At 41.4% G+C, this 16,887-nt stretch overlaps 1 protein-coding gene across 8 annotated transcripts in view; it reads left to right on the plus strand.

Moving 5' to 3' along the window:
* Itsn1 (intersectin 1 (SH3 domain protein)) overlaps positions 1-16,887 on the plus strand; it is a 219,678-nt gene that overhangs the window by 616 nt on the left and 202,175 nt on the right. The window lies entirely within an intron of this gene.

A 16,887-nucleotide genomic window follows, 5' to 3' on the forward strand; every position in this document is an offset into this window, starting at 1 on the left:
GCCGGAGGGTGGCGGGCCGGCCCAGCCTCGCTGCTCTCCAGCCTCCCCGGCGTCCGAGCCCGCGGGGAGCAGCGCCGCGCCACCCGCCCGTCCCCGGCCTCGAGTCCCCGGCTCATCCCCTTTTCTTGTCTCCCGAGCGCCCGCACCACCCTGTCAGTGAAGGACGCTCAATGCCGTGTGGCCCTGCGCGGGGCTGCCGGGCTGCCTCGGTGGGCGTTAGCGGAGAGCGGCTCCCCGTGCAGGGAGAGCGCGTCCCCGGGGTCCCGGCTTCGCCGGCCCTTCACGCACGGACTCGGGTTTCTGGTATGGACCCGAGGCACAATTGCAGTCTCTTCTGGTTTGTGTGAGGAAATGTAACCCGAATTCCGAGAAAAAAGGAAACCAACGAGGAGTAGGCTGCGCCTTCCTTCACATCTGTTTGCCTTTGGATCAGGAGACAGTTTCGTAGATTACGTTTCCTTTGGGTAGTCTTTTGTTGTGGTTCAGACTAAAGGCTTTGCTTTTGAAGAAACGCAGGAGCGGCTTCTTGGTTGAGCTGGAGGCTATGGAGATTTTTAATAACTTCTTGAATATGAAAGTTTCCCGTCGAACTTTGCCGTCGTCGTCGATACTATTCAGAACGCAGCCAGCCTGAACGTTTAGATATATGGAGACTCAAGCCAGATGTGGTTCTTTGTGCTTTTCTCTTCGCATCCTTCTTTTGCTATTTCTCTGGTTAAAAATGTGCAGATAATAAAAAGAAGTCCGAGAAGAAGTATAGATAATAAAAACAAATGTATCTGGAAAAATCTCAAATCAGTCAGTGGAGGCAGATTGACTAATCCTGTTGAACGGATGAAGAGAAAGGCTCAGAGAGATAGCTCATGGATTATGTAGTGGACAGGATGTGAGGGCAGGAACTAGGGCCAGGAGCCAGCGGGCCAGCTGGTTTGCTGGGTTCCATCCACTCCAAACCCCCCAAATACGAGGAATGTATTTATTGGGATTCCTTTATTTTTAGATGACTTTAAGCTTGAGTGTACAGAAGCTTAAACACCTCTTCTTACTACTTCGATTTGTCTATCTCTTAGAACAAAACTGTTTCTGTTAAAATTTTTTTTACAAGTTAAAGCATTTATATTGTTTCCATGGGAGGTTGGCTGCTCATAAATTAAAAACACTTTTTAAAAAATAAAAATGCTGAGGTTTGTAGAGTCACCAGCAAGTTTTAAATGATCTAAATTAAGAAACAAGGGACATTTGATTTGGTGATGGGGGTAAAGATATTTTAAACACGTTTAAACTAGTATTAAGATTGGTATTTCTTTACCGAAGAATGTATCTGTTGAAATCAATGAGCGTACCCTTTACAAAATGCTATTGTTATTCTGCCTGAGTAAGAGAGGAACAAATTTTTAATGTACTTTGGAACCCTGTGGATTGTTCAGATACTAAGCATTGTGAAATAGGGCATAAAATGAGTGGTAGCTAGTTTTGTGAAATCAACCTCAGCACTTTTTTTTTTTGCAGTTGACTAGCCATTTCCTTTTTCTTAATTCTCATCTCTAATCTTGAGTGTACAATTCTGCATAGTTTTATCGCATCCCCAGATACCTAGATTGAGGCACACCCTCAAAGCTCTTGTTAGGGATTAAGGGAGAGGTACTGGTAAATTCCTCTACTCATACTCATGTTGGTTTTTTAGGTAGTGCTAGGGATTGACCCAGGGTGGAGATGATAAACACATGCTGTACCACTGACCTATACCCCCAACCTCATACTTATCTTTGAATTTGCTAAAATTGTAAATTTGTGAATTTATGAATTGATTATGGGTTTATGTCACTCAGTGCACATCCCACTGCCACAGAACTGTCTCTTTTGAATGATGTTCCCTCCTGAATGGCTCTCCTTTCTGATTGGGTTTCTCAAAGTCTGGAACTAGATCGCTTACACCAGCATTTTTTTTCTTCTTCTTTTTTTTTGGCTTTTTTTTTTTGCGGTACCAGGAATTAAACTCATGACCTTGCGCTTGCCAGGCAGGCGCTGTGCCACTGAGCTAAATCCCCAGCCCTTTTACACCAGCATTACCTGAGGTTAGATATTAAGGTTCCTATCACCTCAGGGTAGAATCAGACAGCTGGATGATTTTTTTTTTTTTTTTTCTTTTGGCAAGAGTGGGGCTCAAACCCAGGATTGCTGTCCAGCCTGCTTGCCTCCTTGTTTGCTTTCTTTGCTCTTTCATTCTTTTTTTTCTCTGGTACCAGGAACCTAACTCACGACCTTGCACTTGCCAGGCAGGCGCTTTTGCCGCTGAGCTAAATCCCCAGCCCCTCTTTCATTCATTTTGTCTATGCGTTCCTTCATTCTGGAGGTAGCACCTTCAGCTTTTTCACTGAGCTATAATCTCCAGCCCTTTTTATTTTTTAATTTTGATACTGGGTCTCACTAAGTTGCTGTGTTGCTTGCTCCTACTATGCTGGGATTACAGGTGTATGCCATCACATCCAGCTCCTTTTTTATTTTAAGGCAGGGTCTCAGTAAGTTACCCAGGCTGGGTGGGCTCCATATTTCATTCTGCCTCGGTCTCCCAAGTATAGTAGCTGGGGTTAAAGTATGTGCCACTGTGCCAGGTTTACATTTGAATGATCACTCTCCTGAACAGCTCCACTTACTGGTTGCGTTTCTCAGGGTCTGGATCTCAGATCATTTAAATCAACCTAGATTGAGATTCATGTTAAAAATACATGTTTTTAGCTAGGCACAGTGACTCATACCTATAATCTAGCTCTTGGGAGGCTGAGACAGGAGAAACACAAATTCAAGTCCTGCTTGGGCTGTTTAGCAAGATTCTCTAAAAAAAATAAAATAGTAATTAAAATGGCTAGAGATTCAGCTCAGTGTTAGAATGCCCCTGGGTTCAATCCTCAGTACTGGACAAGAATAAATTTCTGTTGCCTCATTTCAGAATCAGACAACTGGATGAGGAGCTCTGAAATTGGTATTTTCAAAAAGTTTTGCAGGAATTTCTCCTAAACCGTGAAGCTGGAGAACAGACCATACTTCCTTCCCACTGAGTAGCCCATAAGACTGTCTCCCCAGGTGCATAGCAAGTCTTTCAAGTGGCAGAATAAGTTTTAATACCTTAGGCTGCTAATAAAAAACTCTTGGCTATGACCTTAGGATATGTAGTTGTACGTATGATTTATGCTTAAGAACGGCAGAGACTTAGACTCACCATTGTACTCCGGGTGCCTGCAGAAACCGAATTAAATATTTGTTGAGTGATGAGTGAACTACGTGGCAGTAGGGCAGTTTTTAAAACCTTTATTGTCAAATTAATCACATCACTAGCAGTCACAAATTTTATAAGTCGAGGGCAACAAGCACTATATCCCCGTAATTTCTCAAAGTTTGATGAGTGTTGAAAGGAGATACTCTTTCTTGGCATAGAGTGCTCAAGGTGATAAGGGGGAAAGAAAACTGCTAGCAAAACGTGCTTAGAGACACAAAAGATGAACTTAAGTCACCGTGTAATGGTAAATAATTTATTATTGTGTTCAATACCACCTTATAAGCTCTGATAAGACCAACATCATGTGATAAAAATTAGTTTCCTGGAAATACACAGTTGGTATGTTTTCTAATTTCACTTTTCATGCTAATAAAATTTACTCCCCCTTTTCAAAGTCTACTATTGGACCCTATAAATAACAGTAGTAGTTGTAGTTAGCAGTAGTAGTTATTATGTAGTTGAAGGTTGGATAGTTAAAAGCACAAACTCGAGAATATTGGATTTGATCACATTAGTGATTTTGATATTATTATTATTATTATTATTTTTTTTTGGTTTTTCTCCGGTACCGGGAACCGAACTCATGACCTTGCACTTGCCAGGCAGGCGCTTTGCCGCTGAGCTAAATCCCCAGCCCCAGTGATTTTGATCTTGTCAGTGAAACTCGCAGTGCCTCAGTTTTATCAGTGGAAAATGGAAGGAATAGTAATAAAGTTTAAGTACTTCAAAGCTCAAATGTTGGACACCTCCAGTTAGTCAGTTGTGGTTAATGTTGATTGTAAAGAATTGGGTGTAGAAAAGTTTGTGAAATTCAAAAGCTAACTCATTTAATTTTTATTTTTTGTGGTAGTAAGTAAAAAAATCTATTCATTAAAAAAAGTCTTTTGCTAATTTCTTGGTACTGAATCTGTATACCTTAAAAAATTTGGGTAACTAGATTAAACATTAAAAGCACTTAAGCTATGGAACATTTATGTAAATGTAAGATTTTAAAAATAAAGTTAAATCTTATTGGTCACTTTCAGTTTAATTTTATTACTTTGGGGCTTGAACCCAGGGCTTCTGTACTGAGCTGTATCCCCAGCCTTTTTTATTTTTTCTTTTTACTTTGATACAAGTTATCACTTAGTTGCTAAATTGCCTAGAGTTGGCTCAAATTTTCAGTCTTCTGGCCTTGGTGTCCCAGAGTGGTAGGCATATGATTGTGTACTGGAATACTCAGGTCCCTTTTTATTTTTATGTTTTGTGGTTTTGATGCAGGGTCTCTATAAATTGCCCAGGCTGGGTTCCAACTTTTGATCTTGTTTCAGCCTCCCAGAGTGCTAGGATTATAGGTCTGTGCCACCACACCTGGTTAATGCCCTTTTTATTTAAAAATTTACTGTACATGGAAAAACAAATACAGGAAAGTAGGTAGTAGAAAACTATAAAACACTCATTATTTTATTGCCTGAGTACAGCCTCTTCAGGTCCTGTTGTGTGTGACTGTGGCTATTCATATACAATTATTGATAATAGAAAGGAGATCTTGCTGTACACGTATATGGTGGTTTTCTAGCCCCATGGGGGGCGGCTACCATCTTATGACTGTCCTTCCATGTTTCATGTCTATATTGTCAGTTACACAGTTTAGTAAATGAATAATATCCCAATTTGTGGATCTCTGATAGCTTAACCAAATTAATTTTACTAGACATTAGTTTTTTTTTTTTTCTGTACTATTACCAGTAACCTTTCAGTGACTAGCCTGCATACGTCTGTGTTCACGTGGGAGATTACCTCTTTCGCATAGGTTCGTAGAAGTAGAATCGCAGGTATCAAAGATATGTGAAAGTTGAAAGATTCTTTTTTTTTTTTTTGGTCTTTTTGAGACAAGGTCTTGCTGTGAAGTTTGGACTTGCCTTGAGCTCACTTTGTAGCCCAGGCTGGTCTCAAACTCTCAATGATCCTTCTGCCTCAGCCTCCTGAGTGCTGGGATTACAGGGGTGCACCACCATGACCAACTCAAATTGAAAGATTTTGATACATATTTCCAGCATGCCATTTTGAAAGGTTGTAGCAGTGTATATTTATTGTGGTGCATGAATGTTCCAGTCTCTACCCTCCTCCATGACCCTCTTCTTAGAGTGACTTAACCAATGATACTCAGTTTTTTCTTTTAGAGAAAAGAATGCCTTTTACTGGGTTATAGAAAGTCAGAATGTAGCTGTAATAGCAACACCTAGCATCTGTCAGGTCCTTCTGCAGTATTTATATACATTAACTCACTTTACCTTCACAAAGTCTCTCATATTACGGAAGAATATGCCTTGAAAAGAGGCTCACTGATTTTTGACCACAGAGACCAAAACTCTTAACCTGTTCCCCAGATGTGTTGTCTAGATAATAGGGTACTAGGGTACTTTTCACATGTCTAATTTCTGTTGTGGGAGTCTTTGACATGTATACCTCTTGTTGAAAAGTTGGTCATGGAATCTGACTCACAAATGAGACTCATAAACTATCTGACATGCATCCTCCAAGCAATCTTGTTATATTTCACTCTGTAATGGTTTTCCTAATGTTCTACTGCATGAAAAACAGGATGAGAGCAATAGAAACTGGTAAAATTTGAAAACATAGTTAGTTGTGAGGTGTGCTTGCCTTGGGAACAGAGGAATCCAGAAGTGTGATGAGGGAGATAGCTGGGAGTCTGTCAGACACTGTCAGCGAGTTTGCAGGATTAGAAGTGCCTGAAGGAGATCCCTCCAGTAACGCAGAGGCCTCAGTATAGAGACTGCCACAGCTCCACTACAGGAGTGTTTAACAGTGAACCACAAAACTCCTGTTAATAAGTGTAGCTAGGAGTGGTAGTGTACACCTGTATCCCTGTATTTGGGGGGCTGAGGCAGGAGGATCACTGAAATCTAGGCTAGCTAGGGCTACATAATGAGTTCAAGGCCATCCTGGACTACACAGCAAGACCGCATTTCAAAAATAAGTCAATCAGTAACATAATAGAATATCACTGAAGCTAAAGCTTTTTTTTTTTTTTTTTGGTTTTTTTCCGGTACTGGGAACCAAACTCACGACCTTGCGCTTGCCAGGCAGGTGCTTTGCCACTGAGCTAAATCCCCAGCCCCTGAAGCTAAAGCTTATAGCCCCCTAGCAAAGTGAATTTTAAACAAGTTAACTTAAGTCTTGGATCAAGTGTTAATCCCTTTTGACCTTTTTCTAGTAGAATTAATGATTGGTAACTTGCCTTTTTATCTTTTAAGTTGTTACTTTTTCTTCCTTTTTTTTTGATACCGGGAATCGAACTCAGGACCTTGTGCTTGCCAACCAGACTGTTGTACCACTGAACTATATCCCCAGCCCAATGGTTACATTTTCTGTTAGTGCGTGTTTGAGGTGTATAATGATTACACTCATCGAGGGGTGTTGGTTTGTATCCATAGCACATCTTCATTCTTTTTTCTTCCTTTGCCTTACATCTCAGTGCCCAGAGAGAACACTGGTGAAGTTGTTTTGGCTTCCTCTGGCCTGAGTCGATCTGCCTGCTGAGGTAGGTCTGCCACGGCTCAACTTTCAGCACGGTCACTAACACCTCTTCCCACCGTGTGTGCGGGACTGTGTGCCGGCCGCGTAGGAGTGGATCTGAGTACATTTCTCTATTCACTGAGTGGCAGAGCTAGGAGTTGAACTGCTGAGCGATGCGACAGAGTTTTGGATTCAAATGAATGTGAGTGAGAAAATAGCAAGGTCGTAGCACTTGGCCAAAGTTTTGTCCTTGCTGGTTAAAATTAAACGTCCTCTTCTTGACAGAAGAGGCCAGTGCTTTTGATCCTGTGTTGCTATGGAGAGCATTTGATTTTTTTTTTCTCCTTACATTTGTCTGCAAGACCTTCTGGTGTCTTGTGGCATGCATTTTCAAGACATGGATATAGTTCATGGAAATAGCCAGTAGTACCGTGCTTCCCCTAGTGTAGTTAAGGAGGATACCGACTCTTAACGATAAAAACACTGAAACAAGATGCTGTTGTAGCCAGTTTGTTCCTGTGTGTGTGTACTCATGTTGTGTTTGTGTGCAGGGCTAATTACGTTTCTCTGAGGCAAATTTCCTCAGCAGTTTTATCAATTCTAATGAGGGTAATACATTGTACTATAAGCCAATGTATAAACACCATTCCTGTGCATTGTCTGTAATGAGAATCTGCTCAGTGGGGATCCATTGGTTATAAAAATCAATTGATAGCCCGGTGTGGTGGTGCACACCTGCTGTCCTAGCTACTTGGGAGGTTAAGGTAGGAGGATCCCAAGTTCGAGGCAAGCTGGGGAATTTACCGATACCCTATCTCAAAATAAAAAATAAAAAAGATCTGGGGATGTGGCTCAGTGCTTTCTGATTGAACTAGGGTTCAATCCCTAGTGCCAGTGTGGTAAATAAAACCCGCTCATTTTTGTTTTAACCTTAGATAGTAAATAATTAGTGCTAGTCTTGTATATGGCAGGTTTCAATGAATAATTGTTCTCTGTTTCAAGCTAAGTAGTGCTACTTATTTTTAGACCTCTTCACATGTAGTTAGTTACAACTATTGTTTCAGTTTTCTTTAAAAGATTAGAGAGCACTTGAGAGGCTGAGGCAGGAGTATCATTCCAAGTTTGAACCCAGTGCAGGGGACATAGTGAATTCAAGGCTACCCTGGGCTACATAGAGAGACCCTTTCACAAAAAAATTAAAACAAAATGAGAGAAAATAAAAAGAGTTTAGTGTAGTGATACATTCCTATAATCCCAGCCTGATGGGAGGCTGAGGTAGGAAGATCCCTTTTGAACCCAACCTGGGCAACTTAGCAATTTAGCAAGACCCTGTCTTAAAGTAAAACATGAGAAAAGAGCTTGGGATGTAGCTCATTATGAAGGCCCTGGGTTCCATCCTCAGCATGGGGGTTAGGGTAGAAAGAGAAGGAAATTGAGGATGAAGAAACGTGGCAGGCGGGTCCCTAGGATGTCAGCTGCAGGAGCGGGTGGGTGCCCTCTGTGTTGTTCTGGGTCCAATTTCCTTTTGAAGCTTCCTGAGTGAACCCCATAAAACCCTGATTTAGGATGGTTCAACTTACTGTTTTTTTCACTTTGCAATGGTGCAAAAGCTATGTACATTCAGTAGAAATGGTACCTTGTAAATCTTTTTTTTTTTGTATTGGGAATCGAACTCAGGACCTTGCACTTGCCAGGCCGGCGCTTATGCCACTGAGCTATATCCCTGGCCCAGAAACGGTACTTTAAGCCAGGTTCGTGGCAACAAAGCCTGGTTGGTCCTTGCTACTCCGGAGGCTGATGCAGCAGGACTGCAAGTTCAAGGCCACCTGGGCAATAAGCAAGAGCCTGTCTCAAGATAGAAATTACAGTGGTACCTTGGTTTACAAACTTAATTCTTTCCACAGTTCTGGTCCCAGAACTGTAAATAGAAAGGACTTGGCACATGACTGTGTGGTAGATTGCTTGTGTAGCATGTGGGAGGCTCTGGGTTCCATTCTTAGTTCTTAAAAAAATAAAGAAAAGAAAATCTGGGTGTGGTGGCACATGCCTGTAATCCCAGCCCACTGAGAGGCTGAGACAAAAGGACTGCAAGTTCCAACCCAGCCTGGGCAGTTCAGTGACTTAGTGAGACCCTGTTTCAAAAGTTAATAAAAACAGGTTCAGTCCCCAGTGCTGCAGAGGTGGAGGGGGGAGGGAGAGAGGAAAATAGAGGGAAGGAGGTGGGCTTAAATTGTACATTTTGTTTTTTCTTGGGCTAGTAATATATGGTGAGACCCTGTCTCAAAGTGATGGGTAGTGGCAGCCAGCCACAGCCCCCAGTTAGCCACAGGATCACAAAGGGAAGCAAGTACTGTAGTTTGCGGTGTTGCTTTGCTGTGATGTTTGATAGATTAGGGATATACACTTCATACTTACGGTGTTTTGAATTTATGATGGGTTTATTGGGAAATAACCCGGTTGTCAATTTGGAAGCATCTGTAATATTATTAGTGATCAAATAAAACAGCAATATTAGGTAAAGCTCAAGAACTAATTTAACTTTATATACACTGAGTTAGTTAAGTTTATGAATATAGGTTTCCACAGGAGGAACTTTTTGCTTGCTTTTCTTATTGAAAGGAACTTGAAATATATGGAAGTGAATCCTTCAAATAGCTATTTTATGAGCTAAGTCTCCACAGAAGCTACTTTCTTTGAAGACGAACTGTTTTGTAAAATGCTGTAGCTGGCTGTCCGGTTTGGAGCTTTAATTAGAATCAAAGGGAGAGAAATCCTATAATAATTGTCATGTTATATATTACTGTACTTCTTAGTTCAGTTAATTGTAAACCGGTCATTATCTGTTATCTGTAATTGTTTTAATCTCTTTAAATTAAGTGGTGTTATGGTTATGATTTGATAATTTAAGAAATAACATGGGTGTTTTTTTTTTTTTTTTTGCTGCAAACCAATACATATTTATTGAAGAAAACTTTGAAGATAATAGATAAATAAATAAGACAAAAAGCCTACCCAGAATCTCACCATCCAGTGATAATGACTGCTTATACTGTGTGAGGGTCAACATGCTCAAATTACCTGGCAGGTGCCTAGTGTGCAGCTGTTCAGTCTGGGAGGTATGAAGGTCTCTTGGGGACTGTGGGCGCTGAAGGTGGCCCATCACGGGGCAGACCAGAGCAAGTCATCTCCTTCGTCTGTGGGAGGATATTGCTGCTGTTACTATACCTGGGGTTTTTTTTCCGTTTTTTTTCCTATCTAGGGAATTGGACCTAGAGCCCTGTGTATGCTCAGCAAGTGCTCTGCTGTGGAGCTACACCCCCACCACTTATAATCCCTTGAGGTTGAATTTAATCTTTGTTGGCTTACCAGTGTGTAACCTCAGGTTCATACAAGTGTCTACCCTGTATTTTTCACTCATTATCCAATGAATATATTTGCAGACTTTTGTGATCATTATCTGTTTAATCAGTCACTTACTTACGTTTTGCTTTAATAAAGACATGATATTCTTGGACCAAAAGGCATGTTTCCAAAGCCTTAGCAACATGCAGCTATCCAAAGTATTTCCTTTGCAATATGAGACATACCTGTTCCCTGTTTCCTTACCAGTAATGGGTACAAACTTTCAAATAAATCTTAGCCAGTTTTATTTGTTTTAATTTTTCCCCAATGCTGGAGGTTGAACTCAGGGCTTTGTCCATGCTAGCTAAGCGCTCTACTACTGATCTACACCTTAGCCATTAATTTGCATTCACATTACCAGTGACTGTGTGTATTTATAATATGCTTACTGGCCACAAAGAGTTTTATTGGATACCCAGCTACCTTGCTAGTACCCTTAATTTTAAGTAGTGTTTTGGTCATGCATTCAATGCTTTTCAAGCTTTTCAACATCAGTACTAATAGTATTAGTACTAATCAGTAGTAGTATCAGTACTACAACATCAGTACTAATCAGTAGTAGTATCAGTACTTATATTGATATTCCATTAGTACTAATAATGAATATTAACTGCAGGTGCTGCTCCACAAAGCTAAGGGCATCAGTATCCTGGGCACAGTAACCCATTTAAAAGTATTATGGTGGGGTTCTCTGGGAGGCTGAGATTAGGAGGATGGCAAGTTTGTACTCAGCTTGGGCAACTCAGTGAGATTCTATGTCAAAATTTAAGAGAGGGGGAGTGCTCAGTGCAAAGGTCCTTGCTTCATTTCTCCCCAAAAAGTATTATGGTGAGGAAGTTCTGCATGTTGTTTGCACATGCACTGTGTACCTGCCATTGCTCTAGGTCTCCAACTTTGAACCAAGATTGTGTGGACTATATTTCTGTTCCCATGTCTAGAATTTATAATTGTTTTTAAATTAATTCTTTTGGGGGGAGGGCTTTTGTAGTGAGGCAGGAAGTTAGGATGTGGCAAAGTGGCAGAGCAAGTGGACTTGACCTGTCAATTTTGAGATTCAGGAAGTGCTCAGGAAAACAGTTCCTAGAGCCTTGCGCCTGAGACCAATCAGAGAATGCTGTCTTTGGTTCTTCTCTTCAGAGCTCATGCAGGTTCTGAGGAGTGAGCTCTTGGGCACTGTGCTCACCTGTGTACTTTATTCCTGCAGAGTATACCTGTTTTCCTACTTTTACTTGGCCTGTGCTCACTCTGCAAAGCTTGTTTCTTTTCCTACTTTATTTATTTATTTATTTTCTTTGGTTTTTCTCCAGTACCAGGAACCAAACTCACGACCTTGTGCTTGCCAGGCAGGCGCTTTGCCGCTGAGCTAAATCCCCAGCCTCTTCCTACTTTAATAAATGTAAAATCTTGCAACATTTTGTGCTTGTTCTGAGCAATTCTTTGTTCAGGATAGAAAACACCTTTATAAGGAGACCCCAGAACCCTAGAACCTGGAAGTAGTAATGTTGGGGATTGAACTTGGGGCCTTGTACATGCTAGGCAAGCACTCTACCGCTGAACTACACGCCCAATCCTAATTTGTATTTTTCTTGGCATGAACCGCTCAAATAATAAAGAATACTAGTTGCCCTTTAATTTCTTAAATTCTGTTTAATTCGCTGAAGTTCTATTGATGAATATTTTATTTTGTATTGTGAGAAAAACAATGCAAAGGTGAGACTGTGCAGTGGAAATGTTGGGTACATCTGTCTGACCCAATACAAATCTGTTAACTGTCCTTTAACCTATGCACCCAAATCCTTCCAGCCTCTTCCTTCCCACAAAAGACTGGTTTAAACTCAAGTTGGGCATACAACCAAGCTCACCAATCATTGTCCTTTCCTTGGAAATCTAAAATGAGGCCCCAAAAGAAAGGTTTGGCCTTAAGTGCCCAAGCACTATAAGATAAAGACTTGGGAGTTATAGGCAACATGTTCTGCTACTGTGTCTGGGTGCAGAGAGAGGTCGTTTACAGATGGAGAATATAGATCATGTATCTAGAGTGAGGCAGAGAACACGCTGAGTCTGGCAGCTTTAACCCTGCCCCGTCCTTTCTGGAGCTGCCTGTGTTCTTGTTCCTGTGTTCTTAAGATCCTCCTCCTCTTGGTGTAAGCAGCAAGCATTGGTTTCTGGTATTGTGATCTAAACTTTCTCCTTGTTCTATATTCCTTTTATAATTCAGGTTGGGTATACTTAATCTGAATATTTAAATTACTCCAAAATCTGAAACTTTTTGAGCACTGATATGTTGCTTAAGAAGTTTCAGATTTGGAAACTTTGGGTTCAACCGATAAGGTCTATGCAAATGTTACACAATGCAGAAATCTCCGATATCTGAAACACTTCTGGTCCCAATCATTTCTGATAAGGCTTATTAAACCTATGTTGCTTTGTCTTGTATTTCTTTACTGTTCTTTCAGGAAGATGTCAATTTGTTGTTTTCTTTGTGTAAGAACATAAACAATTAAGGGGAATAAGAAATAAGAGTGGCATACACCTTTAATCTAATTCAGTAATCATGATGTGATTGGAAAGGTTATTTTCCAAATGTGGCTGCAGCCTTTTTGACCTTAGTTAAACCATTACAGATTTCTAGCTGAGGGGAAACAGGAAGGAAGAAATTCTGAACTTACTTTCAAATGTCCTAGAATTTCAGTGGTGTTATTTCCTTTCACATACATACAAAATGTTGACCTCATGAAAAAAATGGTAGTAGAGATATTCAGTGTACAGCATTCTGTGCATCTGTGTAGGGTATGGGCTTGAGATCTATTTGTGGCCACTGAAATGATCTAAACTTTAATGTCTGTATTTCAAGTAATTTAATCACAGTAATTACCTGGAGGCTGGGCTTAGTCCTTACAGTAGCTCACCTTCTTCCGGTGACATCATATATCGGGAATCCTCTACTAGAAAAGCTCAGTGGCTAATTTTAAATAGTTTGCTATCTAAAAGGAGTGGGTAGGGAGAGAAAAAAAAGTGATAGGAAGGAAAGAAAAGGATTGTAGTAGAAGGAAAACAAAGGGAGGCTGCTTCAAGCCCAAAGTTTCCTTATTGAGAATTGTGTTTGTTTGAACTTTGATATTTGCAAGCCAAGGAAGTTCAAACTGGAAATGTATGGATTCTCATACTTGCCAAGTATAGGAGATTTCATTGGGCTGACTTGGTCTTGTGCCTGAACCTATAGCTATGGCCACGAGAATGCAAGGTTCTCATTGGCTGCCTGGGCCTTCTGTCTGCTTATTACACCAGTTATTGTGAGATCAGTATCTAAACTCCTGGAGTTAACAGAAGGGAGAAGTGGTATCTTTAGGAGGAGAAAGAATGTGAAACATGACCAACACATGTACTGTGATCGTATAGTAAGGGGCCATGATTTTTTTCCTTTTAAATGGTGGTCTTCATTAAAGCAATACAAGCACATGGAAGCATTCAAAAGTGTATATGAAGTTTCTTCTCAGTAAAATTTACTTTTTAAATGTAGATGCTCAGTATGCTACCCAGAGGTGAATTTTGTGTTGTGTCATTTGAGACAAAAAATATTCTACTATTCTGTGATTGAACTAGGTAGAGTGTAGTTTGGCAGATTCATCTTGTCTGGTTAGATTATTTGTTTGTTTATTTATTTATATTTTTGAGACAAGCTCTTGCTATGTAATTCAGGCTGGCCTTAAACTCACTATGTAACACAGACTGGCCTTCAGTTCTCTGAGATCCTTCTGCCTCAGCCTCCTGAGTGCTGGGATTATAGATGTGTGTCACCACACCCAGCCTAGATAATCTTTAATTTAGAATTTTGAGCATTTTTTTACTAGTTTATCGGCATCAGATTTTTCAGTGCCTAAGGTTGTGTTGCTAGTATTATCTTTTGGCCTGTGCTGACAGGCTTCTTAACTTTTGATTCATCTGGGACTGCTGGAGGGTAGAGCTGGAAAGAGACATTCTTTCAGCAGTGATCTGCTTTTCCTGTTAGGGATCAGGAGAGATAGCAATTTGACATTTTTCTGAAGGACATGGGCCTATTTTTGAAAACATTTTTTCTAAGAGTGATCAAAGTAGATGCTGAGAGCTTTTAGTATCTCAAAAAACCTTGTGTTTGTTTGTTTTTGGCACTGGGGATTGAATTTAGCATTGAGCTACGTACCCAACCCTTTTTATTTACTCTGAGATAGGGTATTGCCAGGTTGTTGAGGCCTTGAGCTTGCTATTCTCCTGCCTCAGCCACCCAAGTAGTTGTGATGATAGGCATGAACCACTGTGTCCAAGTGTTACATTCATTTAAAAAATTATAGATAAGATATTTTGGTCCACACCTGATTATAGCAAATACTGGTCATAAGCCCATCTAGAAAAATCCTTGACCTTTTTTCCCCTTTCAGTTTCCTCCTAGTTTCGTTTCCTTGCATATGAAGCTGACACCTCAGAGTGGGTCACTTCGGGTATAACTTTACCCCATTGTTCTTACATCATTTCTACTCTGCAAGCTTCCATTCCTAGACCAACCCAACTGTCTGTGTTCTGCTTTCTATTTTTGTGGTCCTAAGAGTCAGCTGAAGAGGCGGGCGTGGTGGTGCATGCCTATAACCCCAGCACTTGAGAGGCTGAGGCAGGAGGATCATTGTAAGTTGAGCTCTACATAGTGAGTTCAGGACCAGCCTGAGCTACATGGTGAGATTCTGTCTCAAAAAAAAGAAAAAAAGTCATCTGAAGAAAACCATACAACCTTATAAACTTGTCCACATGCTCAGCTCTGTTGTATAAGTGCTCCTATTGTACCGAATTTGACCCCCTTCCTCAAGTCTTGAAAACTTCGCTCTCAGGAACTGAATCTGCCTGCCTTCTGTGCCTGCTACTCAGCCCCCAGGTAGCTTGTGTGAATCACACGCAAGTCCTTACTGCTTGAGATACAATGGAAGGGAAGAAGGAAGTTAGAGGTGAGGCTTTCCTTTCCCATTGTTATGGTTTGTGTGTGGGTGTCCCCCCAAAGCCTCATGCAGCCATGGGGCAGGCTTTTAGAATTTGATTATGGGTGTGAGAGCTACACCCACCCTGGGGTGGATAGTTTGCATATGTAAGGGAGAGCAAAAGGCTGCTTGGGGCCATTTCCTGGCTTTTGTGCTTCTGGCCATTTTCCTGCCTTGTGTGTATGTGTGCTTGTTGCTTTTGCTGTGTTCTGCGCCAGGAGCCATAGCTCTCTGCCATGTGCCACCCTGCCTTGTAACCTGCCAAGTACGGACTGAAACCTCCACAAACTGTAAGTGAAATAAACCTTTCCTTCCTTAATTTTGGGCGTCAGGTATTTTGTCCCAGCAATGAGAGAAAAGTAACCAAGACACCCATGTTCTAGATGATTGTCATCACCTGGCTCCTCGGAGCCCCTGTGCCATTCCTTTGTGCTAAAACCATGTCCTACTTGCCTGCATGTGCCAGGTAGTATGGCAGATGGAAGAAGGAGAATAGTGACAGGGTCCCTATCCTTACTCTAATTTACATTTTGCTTGGGCAGACACATGGCGCGTGTGCGTGTGTGCAGGTTCGCGAGCACACGTGTGCATGAGCACACACACACACACACATCCACACAGAGGATTCCCAGCTGTTGCAAGTGCTGTGGAGAAAGTGTTCAGGAGGACATAACGTAGTATAGAATCCGAGGAAGATATGACATTTTCGTGTGGTCTGAAGTACATGTGGAATTAATTGAGAAAGGGAAAAGTTGTTTTCTACACTGTGTGTCTTAGTTACTTTGCTCATTGCTGAGACAAAATACCTGATGCCCAAAGTTAAGGGAGGAAAGGTTTACTTAGCTCATAGTTTGTAGAGGTTTCAGTCCATAATTGGCTGGCTCCAAGGCAGGGTGGTGTGGCAGACAGGCATCAGAGAGGAGAAATACCTCATGGTGGGTAGAAGGCAGCAAAGCAACAAGGGACAACCACAGCTCTATCCCTTGTATCTTGTCTGTGTGTGTGTGTGTGTGTGTGTGAAACAGGATCTCATTGTGCAGTTCAGGCCGGCCTTGAACTCACTTTGTACCCCATGCTGGCCTTTGTGATCCTCCTGCCTCATCCTCTCAAGTTGTTGTGGGCTGTAGTCCTCGAGTTGGACTTGTGGGTGGCATTACCGTGGGCTCTAGGTCTTCAGCTGGACTTATGTAGGACATTGCCTTGGAATCCAGGCCCTCAGCTAGGTTCTTTGGGTCTGTAGTCTGTGGATAATCTCCTGCACTCTTCTGCATTTGACTTTTTGGGTTAATATTATAAAATAATCTTATAAAATATGTGTCCTGTATGAAATCCTTTCCTTTGTAAACCTTGACTTCAACAGCATGTGAGCAACTTTCATGGTATAAAGGTATACAAGATTTGACAAGAGGGCCACCATAGCTCGTGAGGAGGATATGAAATTGGTGATGGAGGGAAGACCAGACCATGCAGGGCATTGTGGGTGTATAAAAAGGGGGCTTAATTTGTGGGTCTGTAAGTCCCAGTCTGGTTATGCTTGTTTTTTTCCATCTTCTTTCTCTTTGTCCTGTTTACCTTCCTTAACTTTTGCTCAGCTTTGCCTTCCTCAACATGCTCCTTCTGGTAAACTACTGAACTTGAAAAGGAGTCTTACAGGAACCTTTGAGTTTGTAGCTAGCTGACAGATATGCTGGT

The sequence above is a fragment of the Chinchilla lanigera genome, unplaced genomic scaffold, assembly GCF_000276665.1.
Source record: "Chinchilla lanigera isolate Chin_1 unplaced genomic scaffold, ChiLan1.0 scaffold00006, whole genome shotgun sequence".
NCBI classification, from domain to species: Eukaryota; Metazoa; Chordata; class Mammalia; order Rodentia; family Chinchillidae; genus Chinchilla; species Chinchilla lanigera.